Raw genomic sequence first — 18,387 nt, forward strand, 5'->3', positions numbered from 1 at the left:
CACCATTTTATTGTAAAGCTTGCCCGTCACTACAATGAACCTCCCTCCCTTGTCTTTATGTACTTTTATTGGAGAGAATGGGATATTCTTTTTGATAACAATGCCAACTCCATTGTGTTTAGTGGAGTTGGATGCCAGGAACACCTGCCCATATTTATTGAGTGACATTAAGGGTTCCCTTCCTCTTTTAAAATGGGTTTCCTGGAGAAGAATTATATCACATTGGAGTCTCCTGTATTCTCTAAATGCCATAGACCTTTTGTGGGGGGAATTCAGGCCCTTAACGTTGTGAGATATTATTTTAATTTGTAATGGATCGTCTATCATAGTGTGTGAGTGAAGTGAGAAAGTGCTTTTTGTGTATTATGAGAGACCCAGAACGTGACATACCCTGCATCAAGGCTTCCCGGAGTGAACAGCACAGAAGAGCGAGCCTCGTACCTTTGAGAATCAATACCTAAGGAGAAATAACAACAACATCTCAAAAACATGAATCTGATTTGTGAATCACATTTAGCTGATCTTGTAAGAGTTATAGCTGTAGCATTGTAGACACTAATTTTAAAACTTAAGAAAGAACATTTTCGTAAACATATTTCTAACTTGCAATTGTAAATGTACAACATCTGGTATATCATTTACTATTTGCTAGGGGGACGAGTGGTGTCAATTAACCATCAGAGATTATTTATAGTGGTCTCTGAATTTAGTGCGAAAACTGGGGAGATTATAGAGTGGAACATAGGTAACAATTAGAACAGAAGCTTAAGGGGGGAACTACAATAAGCCTCCACGAATTTATGAATACCTGAGAGTAACCTGGTTGTGAGCAAATATGCTTCAAAGGAGCACTTCAAGTATGTTTAACCTTAATGGAATGAGCTGTGATGAAAAAGCAATAACAAAAAGAAGAAAAGGGTTAAGATAGAAGCCAATTAAAATTAGCACTGGTGGTCTTGTCTCATTTAGTGATTGAAGCACAGTCAACAAAAGTCCCATTTTAGGTTTGGTTGTCAAGTTCCTTGTGGGGGAGTTGGGCCAGTTTTCAATCTCTTTGCTGGGACTTTGGACCAAGTGGGTCGTTGTTCTTTAGGTCTTTCTCCATGACGATCCTCAGGTGAAACCTGGTTGTCTAGGACTTTTTCTGAGGGAGCCTCAAAAGTAATATTAAGCTTTTTAGATAGAGTGTCTAAGTCATTGAAACTTTTATAGATTATTTGGGATCCATTGTGATTAATGATGAGGCTAAAGGGGTAGCCCCACCTGTATCTGATATTGTTATCCTGAAGTTTTGAAGTGATGAATCTAATTTCCCTCCTTCTCTGAATAGTTTGAGGGCATAAGTCCTGGAAAATTTGTAATGAATGGTTATGAAAGGAGATAGACTGCCTAGATCTGGCAGCCTGCCAGATTTCTTCTCTTGTGGTGAATTTCAGCAGTCTAAGAATAACGTCCCTTGGTGGTGCTGGGGGTTTCTGAGGGGGCCTCAGTGCCCTGTGTATCCTCTCGATGTCTTCAGAGGCCAGTGGGGGGGATCTAGGAAGCAGAAACTGGAACAATTCTTTGACATAGGATTTTAGCTGCTCTTGGGGGATCTCCTCCGGGATGCCTCTTATCCTTAAGTTATTCCTCCTCCCTCTGTTGTCTAGGTCTTCCAGTTTATCCTGCAGGTTTTGTATGATGGAGTCTTGTATAGAAAGCTGATGGATGTTTGAGCTGACCAGATTGTTTAGGTTGTCCTGGCCGTCTTCTAGGTAGTCAATCCTAGATCCCATTTCATTTAAGTCTTTTTTAAGATCTCTTATTTCATTTTTAATGAAGGACTTGAGTGATTCTATATCTGTCTTGGAGGGTAGACTCGCTATCTGAGACTGGATGGAAAGCAGGGAGTCCCTCTGAGTTACTACTGTGTCTGTGGTTGTTTCTGTTATGTGGGCCTCAGAAGTTTGCTGTGTTTCTGTTCCTTGGCCTTCTTGTGTCAGGAAAAATGTGGAGACCGAGGGGGTCTGGGCAGAGGTTTTATTTGGCTTTTCTGGCTTGTTGCCTTTTTTAGAGGTCATTTTCTTTGTTAGTGGTGGGCTGTACTGTGATGGAGGATCAAAGTTGTGGGTGTTAGGATAGAGTAGCCTCCTTTCTAAGCCCTCAGTGAGAGTTGCTGTGGTTGAGTTTAGGTTAGGCTGGATCAAACCGTGTGTCTGAATGTGAAATAAAGTTATTAGGGTATAAGGGTGGGTTCGACCTGATCTGGATTGCCCTCTAGCCCTCCAGCCACTATACCAGCTGTAGCTTATGTTAAATTGAAAATGTTCAGGATGTTAAAATGAGCAGCTACCAGCCGACAGATCTAGATAGTTTCGATGTCACTTTTGCCCCAGGCTGTTCCTTCAGAGCTGCAGCGAGGAAGCCGTGTGCCACTGTTGCCTGTATGGGCCTGAAGTTTCAGTATGTCAGTCTTATGAAATGGGGCAGGGAGCTCTCCGAAGTTTTAATTAGGGCCCAGCGTGGCGGCAACTCTGTGCTGTAATGGTAGCGCCCACGTGGTTGGTAGTTATGTTGGAAAGACCTAGGGCCTGGTGGGGCAGTATAGTGACTGATGATATAAGCGGATCTTCCCTCAGAACACCCCAATAGTGGCGTCCAGGTTATATTATGTGACCCTCGAGCACTCCACCACAACCCCTGATGCCTTCGTTACCGGGCGGTACCTGAATCTGTTGTTTGCGGTTGTCCCTCTGCTCCGATTGTCTGTAGGTTGCCTTTCCGGAACACGGCTCTCACTGCAGATTAAGCCTGGTGGTAGGTGTCACAAAGGGGCAATCGTAGGTGCAGCGGCGAAGCAGCCGTGGAGTGCCGTTGTGGTTTGCTTTCAGCGTGGGTTTCAAAGATGGCGACCGCTTCAGTTATGTCTCTCAATTTCAGGCTGTGTAGGGACCTGCAAAATCACTTCCAAGCCCAGCAATAAGACCAGTGATGTTAACGGGCTGTTCCACATTAGTTGTGATATAATTTGATCCCAGTTTTCGTTTGTTCTTAGGCTCTGATGGTTTGACAGCTACGGAGCTCTCTCACACTGCGGCCATGTCCCAGCACGGCGTAGCTCCGCCCCCGAGCGTCTTTATTTTTATAGGTATTGGGTATATAATTTTCCTATTAGCCGCACTCATTGGTAATAATTTGAGGCCTGCTATATGTTAGTTCAGTATGATTGGTATGATTAGGGGAACAGTAGACTCTCTTCGCTTACTTAGTTGCCTATATTAGATACCCAATCTCACATGATTCTTATAACAGTTATCTAGAATGCAAAATGAAAAAAGCCTTAGTGTGGGCTGGACCTACACTAGTGCTATTCTATCTAGTCTCCCTTTTTATAATATTAAAAATGAGCTACTTATCCAGTGCTAGGTTTAATGCCTTGAATAGCTAGGCTCTCCTTTGCAGGGTATAGCATTAACCCATTTTTCAATTAGTTCACTCATATAGGTCCTGTGACGCCTCAGGTGCTCGTGAAACGCTTAGAACAGTTGTGAAGCTTGGTTTATATATTTTTTGCCTACTATATCTAAACTACCACCTCCCTCCCCCCTCCCCCCACAATATACCTCCTAGTCTAGGAGGGCTAACTATGCGGTTTCTCTAGCCAATACCGCACCCCAATTTCCTTTCTTTTTCCTTACAACAATATTTCCAATTCAAAATAATATTGACACTATTCTCCCTCCCAAGTTTGGTAAACTTATCGCAGTTACTACTGAAATGAGGTTTCCTTGATGAGATCCGTGAGTGGTCTCCGTTATTTCAGAGAGCCTTTTGTCTACTTTTTGTCTCTTACGGGGCCCGATAGTGGCCCATCATACTCATTGTAAGGCTCTGATATGGTTTGGCATGTTTTTGTATATTGTATCTCTTATTTTGATATCACTCTGTAATTGCTGATTTTATTCATTTCAAAAAGTTTGTTTGCCTTAATTCTAACCTCAATAAAAAGATTATTAAAAAAAAAAAAAAAAATATATATATATATATAGGTCTGAAACACACTTAAGGAAAGTGTTAGCCTTACTGGAATAGCTGGAATATAATAGAGAAAAAAGACTTCTCACAGAAGGTTTTACTCAATCTTATTCTGTACCCAAAATCTAAGAAATTTGGACCGAATAGAACCAAACAAATTTCAAAAAAGTCTTAACCTGCCCCTTACCAGCCAAGCTGGAATACGGCACATACATGCAAATTAAGGCCTAGATTTGGAGTTTGGCGGTAGCCATGAAAATCAGCGTTAGAGGCTCCTAACGCTGGTTTTAGGCTACCGCCAGTATTTGGAGTCAGTCAAAAAAGGGTCTAACGCTCACTTTTCAGCCGCGACTTTTCCATACCGCAGATCCCCTTACGTCATTTGCGTATCCTATCTTTTCAATGGGATCTTTCTAACTCCGGGTATTTAGAGAGTCGTGTCTGAAGTGAGCGTTAGAAATCTAACGACAAAACTCCAGCCGCAGAAAAAAGTCAGTAATTAAGAGCTTTCTGGGCTAACGCCGGTTCATAAAGTTCTTAACTACTGTGCTCTAAAGTACACTAACACCCATAAACTACCTATGTACCCCTAAACCGAGGTCCCCCCACATCGACGCCACTCAATTAAAATTTTTTAACCCCTAATCTGCCGACCGCCACCTACGTTATACTTATGTACCCCTAATCTGCTGCCCCTATCACCGCCGACCCCTGTATTATATTTATTAACCCCTAACCTGCCCCCCACAACATCGCCGCCAGCTACCTACAATAATTAACCCCTAATCTGCTGACCGCAAAGCGACGCCACCTACATTATAGCTATGTACCCCTAATCTGCTGCCCCTAACACCGCTGACCACTATATTATATTTATTAACCCCTAATCTGCCGCCCTCAACGTCGCCTCCACCTGCCTACACTTATTAACCCCTAATCTGCCGACCGGACCGCACCGCTATTATAATAAAGTTATTAACCCCTAATCCGCCTCACTAACCCTATAATAAATAATATTAACCCCTAATCTGCCCTCCCTAACATCGCCGACACCTAACTTCAAACATTAACCCCTAATCTGCCGACCGGAGCTCACCGCTATTCTAATAAATGTATTAACCCCTAAAGCTAAGTCTAACCCCAACACTAACACCCCCCTAAATTAAATATAATTTAAATCTAACGAAATTAATTAACTCTTATTAAATAAATTATTCCTATTTAAAGCTAAATACTTACCTGTAAAATAAATCCTAATATAGCTACAATATAAATTATAATTATATTATAGCTATTTTAGGATTTATATTTATTTTACAGGTAACTTTGTATTTATTTTAAGCAGGTACAATAGCTATTAAATAGTTAAGAACTATTTAATAGCTACCTAGTAAAAATAATTACAAAATTACCTGTAAAATAAATCCTAACCTACGTTGCAATTAAACCTAACACTACACTATCAATAAATAAATTAAATAAAATACCTACAATTACCTACAATTAAACCTAACACTACACTATCAATAAATTAAATACAATACCTACAAATAAATACAATGAAATAAACTAACTAAAGTACAAAAAATAAAAAAGAACTAAGTTACAAAAAATAAAAAAATATTTACAAACATAAGAAAAATATTACAACAATTTTAAACTAATTACACCTACTCTAAGCCCCCTAATAAAATAAAGCCCCCCAAAATAAAAAAATGCCCTACCCTATTCTAAATTACTAAAGTTCAAAGCTCTTTTACCTTAACAGCCCTGAACAGGGCCCTTTGCAGGGCATGCCCCAAGAAGTTCAGCTCTTTTGCCTGTAAAAAAAAACATACAATACCCCCCCCAACATTACAACCCACCACCCACATACCCCTAATCTAACCCAAACCCCCCTTAAATAAACCTAACACTAAGCCCCTGAAGATCTTCCTACCTTATCTTCACCATACCAGGTTCACCGATCGATCCAGAAGAGCTCCTCCGATGTCCTGATCCAAGCCCAAGCGGGGGGCTGAAGAGGTCCATGATCCGGCTGAAGTCATCATCTAATTCTATCAGCCAATCGGAATTAAGGTAGGAATATTCTGATTGGCTGATGGAATCAGCCAATCAGAATCAAGTTCAATCCGATTGGCTGATTCAATCAGCCAATCAGATTGAGCTTGCATTCTATTGGCTGTTCCGATCAGCCAATAGAATGCGAGCTCAATCTGATTGGCTGATCGGATCAGCCAATCGGATTGAACTTGATTCTGATTGGCTGATTCCATCAGCCAATCAGAATTTTCCTACCTTAATTCCGATAGAATCCTATCAGCCAATCGGAATTCGAGGGATGCCATCTTGGATGACGTCATTTAAAGGAACCGTCATTCGGCTAGTAGGCGTCGGGAGAAGAGGATGTTCTGCGTCGGATGGAAGATGATGGCTCCCGAAGAAAGAAGATTGAAGATGCCGTTGATAGAAGACTTCATCCGGATCATGGACCTCTTCAGCTCCCGCTTGGATGAAGACTTCAGCCGGATCATGGACCTCTTCAGCTCCCGCTTAGATGATGACTTCAGCCGGATCATGGACCTCTTCAGCCCCCCGCTTGGGCTTGGATCAGGACATCGGAGGAGCTCTTCTGGATCGATCGGTGAACCTGGTATGGTGAAGATAAGGTAGGAAGATCTTCAGGGGCTTAGTGTTAGGTTTATTTAAGGGGGGTTTGGGTTAGATTAGGGGTATGTGGGTGGTGGGTTGTAATGTTGGGGGGGGGGTATTGAATGTTTTTTTTTACAGGCAAAAGAGCTGAACTTCTTGGGGCATGCCCCGCAAAGGGCCCTGTTCAGGGCTGGTAAGGTAAAAGAGCTTTGAACTTTAGTAATTTAGAATAGGGTAGGGCATTTTTTTATTTTGAGGGTCTTTGTTATTTTATTAGGGGGCTTAGAGTAGGTGTAATTAGTTTAAAATTGTTGTAATATTTTTCTAATGTTTGTAAATATTTTTTTATTTTTTGTAACTTAGTTCTTTTTTATTTTTTGTACTTAGTTAGTTTATTTAATTGTATTTATTTGTAGGAATTTTATTTAATTTATTTATTGATAGTGTAGTGTTAGGTTTAATTGTAGATAATTATAGGTATTTTATTTAATTTATTTATTGATAGTGTAGTGTTAGGTTTAATTGTAACTTAGGTTAGGATTTATTTTACAGGTAAATTTGTAATTATTTTAACTATTTTAGCTATTGTACCTGGTTAAAATAAATACAAAGTTACCTGTAAAATAAATATTAATCCTAAAATAGCTATAATATAATTATAATTTATATTGTAGCTATATTAAGATTTATTTTACAGGTAAGTATTTAGCTTTAAATAGGAATAATTTATTTAATAAGAGTTAATTAATTTAGTTAGATTTAAATTATATTTAACTTAAGGGGGTGTTGTTAGTGTTAGGGTTAGACTTAGCTTTAGGGGTTAATACATTTATTAGAATAGCGGTGAGCTCCAGTTGGCAGATTAGGGGTTAATAATTGAAGTTAGGTGTCGGCGATGTAAGGGAGGGCAGATTAGGGGTTAATACTATTTATTATAGGGTTAGTGAGGCGGATTAGGGGTTAATAACTTTATAATAATAGCGGTGCGGTCCGCTCGGCAGATTAGGGGTTAATAAGTGTAGGCAGGTGGAGGAGACGTTGTGGGGGGCAGATTAGGGGTTAATAAATATAATATAGGGGTTGGCGGTGTTAGGGGCAGCAGATTAGGGGTACATAGGGATAATGTAAGTAGCGGCGGTTTACGGAGCGGCAGATTAGGGGTTAAAAATAATATGCAGGGATCAGCGGGGGCGGCAGAATAGGGGTTAATAAGTGTAAGGTTAGGGGTGTTTAGACTCGGGGTACATGTTAGAGTGTTAGGTGCAGACGTAGGAAGTGTTTCCCCATAGGAAACAATGGGGCTGCGTTAGGAGCTGAACGCGGCTTTTTTGCAGGTGTCAGGTTTTTTTTCAGCTCAAACAGCCCCATTGTTTTCTATGGGGGAATCGTGCACGAGCACGTTTTTGAGGCTGGCCGCGTCCGTAAGCAACTCTGGTATCGAGAGTTGAAGTTGCGTTAAATATGCTCTACGCTCCTTTTTTGGAGCCTAACGCAGCCATTCTGTGGACTCTAAATACCAGAGTTATTTTAAAGGTACGGCCAGAAAAAAGCCAGCGTTAGATACGCGGGTCGTTACCGACAAAACTCTAAATCTAGCCGTTAGGGAGCTGACTTTGAACTGAAAAAACTTCCAATTAAAAACATGTTACTTGGGTAAAATTTTAGGATTTCGTTCCTTAGTAAGAACAACAAAACTAAAATAAGCTTAAAGTTTTAGTCTTAGAACTCAATCTTGAAGCCCAGAATAACAGTTAAGAATTGAATCCAATTATGAACCAAATAATTAATTATCTTGGAAAAAAAGAAATATGGATTTTTGGAAATCACAAAATTCTTCTAGCTAAAACAGCTAAAGACATAGATTAAACCTCATTTGCGAAAATATTCAATAAAATGAAGACACAAATGAAATTATTAGCATGTTAATCAAGTTAAAGGACCAATCAACACACTGGACTTGCATAATCAACAAATGCAAGATAACAAGACAATGCAATAGCACTTAGTCTGAACTTCAAATGAGTAGTAGATTTGTCCCTTTAACAATGCTAAATAAATCATAATCCGATACTTGATCTTAAAGTATCCAAACAGAAAAATGAAGCAATTGCAACATCATCCAAATAAATTACAGGTCTAAGAAAAGTACCTGAAATAAATAATTTTCCTTAAATAAGATACAACTATCTGAAGGAAAAAAACAAATACTATTTTGCTATAGAAACAATAGCATATTTAGCAGGAGTAGAGATAGCCCCATTAATTTGGGGAATCCTCACAACTGAAAACTAACTGCCGGCAAAGAATATAATTTAAAAACCTTGAAGAATAAGTTAGTATGTTCTTTTTATTTGTGTTTTATTTTGAGTATAACACGTGCATCCATGAATCAAAACTGTATGTATAAGGATACAACTTAATAAAACATTTTGGGAAAAAAAAACAAAAAAAAATTCATTGAAGAAGGAATAAAAAGAAAATTCTCAGCCTATTCCATTCCCTAGTATCAGGAACTGGAAAAAAACTTCTGAAAACACAGAAGAATAATAAGCAGAAATAAAATGTTAGCTAGTCTGAAAAAGAACTAGTTACCTCAATATCCAAAATAATCAACACCTTTTCAACAAAGAACAAATGTACTCTAATAAAAATAAAAAAGTATACTTGTTAGTGTCAATATCTGATGAAGAAAATTCTGAATCAGAAAAAACACCATCAGAGAAGGATAATTCAGTATGTTGTTGGTCATTTGAAACTTAATCAACTAAAAAAGAAGTTTGAAAAAGACCTAAAAATTTCATTAGAAGGCGGGATGTCAGACAAAGCCTTTAACATAGAATCAGAAAAATATTCTTATAAATTTCTAAGTATATCTTGTACATAAGATGTAAAAAGAATAGCAATATATGAAGCATAAATACTAATAGATTCTGCATGTAAAAGTTTATCATGATAACTTATTACAAACCATAGCTAAAGATAAACATTCATAACATTAAAATAAATTAACTTAGCTTTGGTAGGACTGATATCAGTCAACAGGAATCCGTTAGCATTTTCTGATTCACGAACAGTATGTGAAATATCTTGCCATTTGTAATAGAAAAAAAACAACATATAAAGCAAAATTATCAAATTCCTTAAATGACAGTTTCAGGAATGGGAGAAAAATGCAAAACAAACAAGCCTCTAGCAACCAGAAGCAGCAAAAATATGAGACTTAAATAATGTGAGACGCCCACATTATTGGCGCTAAGTACAGCGCCTATATCTTTTGGCGCCAAGTATGACGCCACATCCTCTGATGCAGAAACCGACGCCCACATTTTTTGGCGCAAAAAAACATCTGAATACTCATGCGTCAAAAAAATGACGTAACTACGAACAACTTCCGGCGTCAACTACGGCGCCGGAAATGACCAAATTTTGAGCCAAAAAAGTTTGCGCCAAAAAAAAAAATGAAGCATTTTCTGCCCACGCGAGCCTAACAACAGAGAAAAATAGTCAATTGAAAATTTTCAAGGTAAGAAAAAATATATATTCATATGCATTATCCCAAATAATGAAACTGACAGTCTGAATGAAGGAATACTGATTAACCTGAATCATGGCAAATATAAGTTTAAACACATATATTTTGAACTTTACATATAAAGTGCCCAACCATAGCTTAGAGTGTCACAAAAAATAAGACTTACTTACCCCAGGACACTCATCTACATATAGTAGATAGCCAAACCAGTACTGAAACGAGACAGTAGAGGTAATGGTATATAAGAGTATATCGTCGATATGAAAAGGGAGGTAGGAGAAGAAATCTCTACGACCAATAACAGAGAACCTATGAAATAGATCCCCTAGAGGAAGACTATTGTATTCAAATAGGCAATACTCTCTTCACATCCCTCTGACATTCACTGCACTCTGAGAGGAAAACCGGGCTTCAACCTGCTGCGAAGCGCATATCAACGTAGAATCTAGCACAAACTTACTTCACCACCTCCATGGGAGGCAAAGTTTGTAAAACTGAATTGTGGGTGTGGTGAGGGGTGTATTTATAGGCATTTTGAGGTTTGGGAAACTTTGCCCCTCCTGGTAGGAATGTATATCCCATACGTCACTAGCTCATGGACTCTTGCTAATTACATGAAAGAAATAATAAAATATAAAGCTATATATAGAACGATGTCACCTGCTAATGAAATAAACTGGAAGGACTGCAGGGGCAACTAATTGCATGGAACATATATTACCTGCAGCTAATCTGATAAATAAAACAGATATTGTGGGTAGAGTATCTACACATCTAAATCAAGTATGTCTACAAGATACTCGGGTAGCCTTTTACTCCTAAACCATTTATACTGAGAGATCCAGGAGGGTATATGCACACGTTAAGCAAGAGATTAAGAAAGAGCTCTAAAAAGATGAATTGCGTTAGGCCATACTAGTAATTAGCTAAATGAAAACCATTTTGCTCCTTCAACAACATTAGAGGGGTCTTAGGTAGTTGCTCATTGTGTGTGTCTGGGGGATCAAAGAAAAGATAAGGAAGCAATATGCAATCTACTGCTGAACTATAAAGGCCATGACTAGGTTAATAGAAGGACTGAAGAGTTTGAAGGTCAGCTGGTCATTAAGGAGCACAGCGTGCCAAGTATAGTCTGAATCTAGCGCCTATTACCACAACAATTAAACACCTCTTATCACCTAGAAAATAAGTAAGTCTTAAATATACAATAAATAATACATACAGAGAAATACAATCCAAGTATCACATGTGTAATATGAGACCAACACGAACAAGGGCATTCACAAATAAAATAATAACAAGCAGTGTTGGTAATACAAATTAAAATTCTACATGGCTAAGACCACTCCCATCACTCAGAAGAAATCTATGATCAGTAATCAGCATTTTCTGAGTTATAGGAAAATAAGCTTAGCTCAGTACAATCCTGAGCTATAAACGTAGCTGATAAACGGACACATTTGTATATCTGTACTGACATTATGGGGAAAAAAAAGATAGAAACTTTTTCTGCTTAAGATTACTCAATGATCACTCTAAGATTGTTGTAAAACGAAAACATTAATATATCAGCTATACATATTTAAACTCACTTTTCAGTAAACATTAAACAGTTCCTATATACTGTCAACAATATTTATAAGGGGTCTGGCTTAGTGGCCATCATATAGAAGAGTAGGTGACATTCAAATCATGTCTTATAGCATAGTACATAAATTACCCCACTCTGACTCTCAGAGGGAGGCCACAGCTCTCTGATATGCCCATTAAAAACGAACCTCCAGGCTCCCAGTTTCTATTGAAGGGGATCAAGAGTATCATATAGAATCATGTCTAGTAAACAGCCCATTGTAAATCCAATGTTTTGGGTGAAAGCTCCAGGTGGGGTGTTTGTGAATGCAGATTTTATTATTTACGTGCTTGATATAAAGGGGTACGCTGCTATCACTATTAAATCCTTTACAAGGCTTCAGCAGTAAAGTGGTCCTCCATGTTGCTTGCAATTCTCGTAACCACAACCCCATTCTGCAGGATCTACAACAGCAGACTTCAAATCCCTCTGAGGGCTACTAAAGGTGAGTAGCGAGTGCTGGGGCCCCAAACCTCCAACTACTCCATTCTCTACTGATAGTGGTTCAAATTCGATAGGTCACTTGCAAATGCTGTCACCACTATTGTTGGATAGCATACACAGTGTTTCGTCAAGGGCAGAATGGTGGCTATTAAGCAGACAATGCAGCTTTTTCAAAATGTACCCTGCAGTCTCCATGATGAATATCAACTGCAAACGTTAGGCAGGCATAGGAAATAAGATAACTGGTATTATACAGCACACATAAGGTGTAAACCACTTGTGACAAATGTGAATGCCAATAAACTGTTAAGTATAAATTCAGATGGTGGCTATATATTGGGATATTGTGTAGATATAGCAAGAAAGCTTGAGCAGCTCACAACATGCGTTCAAACCTGGCCGTTGCCTGGAAGTCCCCCTTTTTGCTTTTTTTTTTATAATCTTATTCCAACACTCCACTAGTAAACAGATTCACTCAATATAATCCCCTTACCTTGACAAATGCAAAATATAAAACTGGTCTTCGACTCTATAACTATCTCCCCCCCCCCCCATTCATTATAAGTACTTCTGGCAGACTATTACATCTAGCCCACTATTCAGTACTGCCTTTCTACTCTGTCCCATCAATGTCTTGTCATATCTTACAAAATAAAAGGTCAAAATCCATACTCCAACATACAAAAAATATATGTTTCCTTTATGAATGCCTTATATTCTAAAAACTAATCAATTTTTGTATGCTTAGATGGCCTTCTACTCCTCAAACAATTTTCATACCTACTAACATAACGTCCATAACCTTCATACCTTTAAAAACTCCCTTAAAGGGACAGTCAAGTCCAAAAATAAAACTATCATGATTTAAATAGGGCATGTAATTTTAAACAATTTCCCAAATTACTTTTATCACCAATTTTGCTTTGTTCTCTTATTAGTTGAAAGCTAAACCTAGGAAGGTTCATATGCTAATTTCTAAGACTTTAAAGACTGCCTCTAATCTGAATGCATTTTGACCACTAGAGGGCATTAGTTCATGTGCTACATATAGATAACATTGAGCTCATGCATGTGAAGTGATCTAGGAATGAGCACTGATTGGCTAAAATGCAAGTCTGTCAAAAGAACTGAAATAAGTGGGCAGTCTGCAGAAGCTTAGATACAAGGTAATTACAGAGGTAAAGCGTGTATTATTATAACTGTGTTGGTTTACACAAAACTGGGGAAAGGGTAATAAAAGGGATTATCTTAATTTTTAAACTACAAACATTCTGGTGTTGATTGTCCCTTCAATTAAAAGAAAACAAAAAGAGAAGAGAGACATGTTTACAATTAGTTCTGATGTTGAGATTAACAATGTTAAAATACTCACTGAAGTAAAAATAATAATACTACAATTTTCATTCCTGAAGGATTTGCCTCATTTGTCTTATTGACACTTGCTCAAGCACAACACACACACACACGTATATATATATATATATATCCATACACACATTTTATATATATATATATATATATATATATATATATAAATATATATATATATATAAATATATATATATATATATAAATATATATATATATAAATATATATATATATATAAATATATATATATATATAAATATATATATATATATATAAATATATATATATATATATAAATATATATATATATATATAAATATATATATATATATATATATATATAAATATATATATATATATAAATATATATATATATATATATAAATATATATATATATATAAATATATATATATATATATATATATATATATATATATATATATATATATATATATATATATATAAATATATATATATATAAATATATATATATATAAATATATATATAAATATATATATATATATATATATATATATATATATATATATATATATATATATATATATATATATAAATTAGCATTGATTTCCAAGCTGGCTTTCCTATTTTGATTCAGCTGCCTTGAGAAGCCAAGTAAGAGCTATTGGAACGTCAAACGTAGTCAAAATAGTGTGCGATGGAATTGCACTTTGTGTGCCTAAGATAACTCCTGGAGGCGTTTCAGAGGTATTATAATAAGTGGAACCAAAACATCCCATAAGGAGCATATTTTAATTAGGTAGCATCTAATGAGAAATAAATGAGAATAATGATCTAACCCTTTGTAAGTTTATTCAACCATTTTCTGTTTATCTTCTAAAAAAAATGTTTTCTCCCAAATAATAGCTTCAAACTTATAATAAGAATTTGAAGAGGTGGAAAATGTAATACATGAAAGATAATCTATTTATCCAACTTTCCAAATCTGTAGTTATTCTACAAAATTAAAGAAGGAATATTGCTAAATTAAATCATGCAAACAAGATACACTAAAACTATTGAACAGAAGCCAAATAGATTACAGCCTCACTAGGGAGCAAATTAGCAGGATGAGCTGGGAATCTTATCTTTCTAAGCATGTGTGAATATGAGCCACAGCAGAATAATAAAAAGTACAACTAATCTGCTTTCAAAAGTTTAAATTATGTCCCAAATACATTGAACTTACTCAAAGTTGAGAAAGCCTGAGTAGTGTTCTTTATATTTATATTGGATGTGATAACACGATTTCTGGAGTAAATTCTTAATTAGATTCACAAATTTTTAAGCTTTTAATATAAATTTTTATATCTGCACAACAGTGTAGCCATACTTCAAATTTGTTTAAAGGTTGCCCTTTAATTTGTTTAGACATTTCAATTTGAAGTTGCTACAAAGTCACACATTTTGAAGTAAATTGCTTCAGTACATTTTGAGACATTTAAAAGGTTAAAACATTTTCAGGAAGTTTATAAAAAGATTTTTAATCAAACTCCAGTAAAAATGACCAATATTCACAAAATCTGGTATGGATGTAGATCTCATGGGGAAGTGTTATCCTATTTATATTTCATGAAAAAAAAGTCCTAGTCCTAAGATAAAATTGCTCACAAGTAGCAATATATTATTGCTTAATTATATGTTTACGAAAACAAAATGTAGTTTTAAGTGTCCCTTTAAACTAGAACACTAACCAAAACCTACCATTACTTTCATCTTGTAAATGGCCAAACAGGAAAGATTAATACTAGTCCACCTGGAGAATTCAACCCAAGCATTTTTAATCCAGGGATGCCCCCATTCTCCTCCCCCGGCTTGTTTCTAGCTCCTAGTAGGGCACACTTCCACATTGCAGTCCCCCTTGGCCCGGCTTCACAGGTGCCAAGTAAGCAGGCCACCGCCGTGCCCTCCCCCCTCTGTCCCCACCATCCCTGGCATGCCCACCCCTTCCCAAGGGAGAAGGCCTCCCTCTCCTGGCACAGCTGTCTACGGGCAGACACTGTAGTGTGTGTGGGTATATATATATATATATATATATATATATATATATATATATATATATATATATATATATATATATATAATTCATTAAAATTATGGGGGGGGGGAGATAAAAAACTGAAATTAAAATCTTCCATGTCTCAAAATTAAATCAATGTAAATATTTGCATAGGAAATTAGTACATCTAAGCAAGTATCCCCGCTTGCTTTACCCCAGAAATTCTTAATATGCAATGTCTCCAATGCACAAGAGAATTGTGGGTAAGATATGCAAATTAGGTATGCAAATTCTCAGTTTTTTTGCTTCAAAAATACTGTTTTAACACAGCGATCCTTTTAAACAGGAATATGACATGATTTCTGATTTGCTGTCATATATATTTTTCTTCAAGTTTAGCACTCTCAATTACAGTCCGGGGTGCACAGCATCAATGTTAAATAATGCAGGAAAAAAGCAGGCACTCTAACGATGTCATTAGCTCATTGATGAAGTCCCACTAAAAGGAGGGGAATGGCAAGTGACCTTGGATGTCACTAGCCTTTATACGGTAATACCTCATAATGAGGGTTTATCAGCAATAAGGAAAAAACTATTAAGTTGCCCTTTTGTGGGACCGCCAGTGGAGTTCATTCTAGATCTCTTGGAAACTTGCCTGAAAAAGAATTATTTTAGATTTGAGAGACAATACTATCAGCAATTGATGGGAACAGCGATGGGGTCCAATGTGGCCCCATCTTACGCAAACCTCTTTATGGCGGAATTCGAAGAGAGCGGCACAGAATGTTTCAAGAGGGAAGAAATTGTATATTTTAAAAGATTCATAGACGACCTATTGATAATTTGGTCAGGAAGAGAGGAAGATCTACTCATCTGGTTTAATGAACTGAATACGGAACATAGTACATTGAAGTTTAAGATGAATAAAAGCCAGGAAGAGATAGAATTCCTAGACTTAAGAATCTTTAAGGAAAATGGAAGATTGGGAACAACTTTATTCCGCAAGTCTACGGATAAGAACTCCCTTCTCGAGGCAACAAGCTGTCACCCACCAGCACTAAAGAGGGCATTACCCAAGTCGCAGTTTGTTAGAGTCAGGAGGAACAATACAGATAAAGACCGGGCTAAGCAACAGACAGAAGAAATGAAAGAGCGCTTCCTGAGAAGAGGTTATCAGAAGCGATCATTGGAGCAGCAGATTCTAGAAGTGAATTCGGAAGAAAGAGAAGTGCAAGAGATCCCTGGTGTAGAGGAGGAGAAGAGGACGCTGGTCACGACATATGCAGCTGATAAGAATGACCTGAATACAATCCTGAAGGAGAACTGGAAGATATTAAGTCTAGAGGAAGCACTCCCGTTCAAAAGAATGGGCAAACCAAGGATCGGATACCGGCGAGGTAAATCTCTAAAGGATATCTTACAACTCACTGACCCAGTACACTGCTACACCACAAGGACATGGTTAGAAGAAGCTAAGCCTGGGTGCTTCAAATGCAGTGGGTGTACCACCTGTAATGGGTTGATTACAGGTCAGTTTTTCCATCACCCTAGGAGCAGGAAGAGATACATGCATAAATACAGAATGATATGTACTACGAGCCATGTAGTATATTTGCTGCATTGCCCGTGCAGTTTGTTCTATGTGGGGAAGACAGTGGACAACCTGCGAACAATTCATAAAAGCTCAATTCGGGTGGCTATTAAGAATCTAGAATCAGATCAACCGGTGGCTCGCCACTTCTTAGAAAGCGGACATAATGTATCTGACCTCCGTTATACACTGATAGATCATTTCCCAATCCCCAGGAGAGGGGGAAACAGAGATAGGATCCTGCTACAGAGGGAATCAAGATGGACATATGAATTAAATACCCTCACACCAAAGGGCTTGAATGTTAAGCTGGACTGGCAATGCTTCAAAAATTTCTTCAGCTCTACCTATGTATTTATTTTCTCAGATTGTCAAAATTTACCAATGCGTTTAAGATTTCAGCTATGGGTTTAACTTGTCTGCTTTACCTATATGTTAATGCTTAACTGGTAGTAATCTTTCCTCTAATGGCATGACAGGGTGTAAGAGACCCTAATGATAGATAATGAGATATAATATTGGATTATAAGCCCATATAATGAGGAGCATTACTATCAGTAATCTAAGTTTAATAGGTTGCAAGCATAGCAATATGAGTAAAGGAGAATGACATACTGTTAGTTGTTTTTAATTAGATAGATGATATAATATATTTGTTGTGTTTTGTTTTATGGTATACAGGGTCACTAGGTGAAGATGCGATCACTGTTAACAGACACCCTAGCTACAGGTGACGTCTGCAATGACGCAAGCACGCTAAGGTTGGCAACGGTAGGTGATTGGCGGCTTCCGGTGGTGGAACCTGACAACGTGCAGCGTCTCATTCAGGATGACGTAATGGGAGCGCCGGGTAAACACCGCTAGAGGCCGTATGGACACGAGGTGAATATGCTAAATATGCTAATGAATGTAATTAATTAGATTATCTATGCAAATGGTTTTGGATAAGGGTATAAGTATTGGGATGATTTGTGCACATTTTATGTAAGTCTGAGGACGGGGGTGAAACCCCGAAACGTCACTTGATACACAGTAAAGAAAAGTTTGTGGATTTAAATGGAGAGTGCCTGCTTTTTTCCTGCATTATATATATATATATATATATATATATATATATATATATATATATATATATA

General features: G+C 37.2%; 1 protein-coding gene and 1 long non-coding RNA gene across 3 annotated transcripts in view; one reads left to right on the forward strand and one right to left on the reverse strand.

Moving 5' to 3' along the window:
- Positions 1-18,387, reverse strand: part of SLC24A5 (solute carrier family 24 member 5) — a 171,080-nt gene that overhangs the window by 87,307 nt on the left and 65,386 nt on the right. The gene's annotated exons all lie outside the window — the stretch shown is intronic.
- The window catches only part of LOC128663241 (uncharacterized), an 88,250-nt gene that overhangs the window by 22,040 nt on the left and 47,823 nt on the right, over positions 1-18,387 (forward strand). For both annotated transcript variants that reach the window (XR_008402839.1, XR_008402840.1), the window contains exon 2: positions 17,933-18,133. This is a non-coding gene — a long non-coding RNA (uncharacterized LOC128663241). The remainder of the gene's footprint in view (positions 1-17,932; positions 18,134-18,387) is intronic.

Source organism: Bombina bombina, chromosome 6, assembly GCF_027579735.1.
Source record: "Bombina bombina isolate aBomBom1 chromosome 6, aBomBom1.pri, whole genome shotgun sequence".
NCBI classification, from domain to species: domain Eukaryota; kingdom Metazoa; phylum Chordata; class Amphibia; order Anura; family Bombinatoridae; genus Bombina; species Bombina bombina.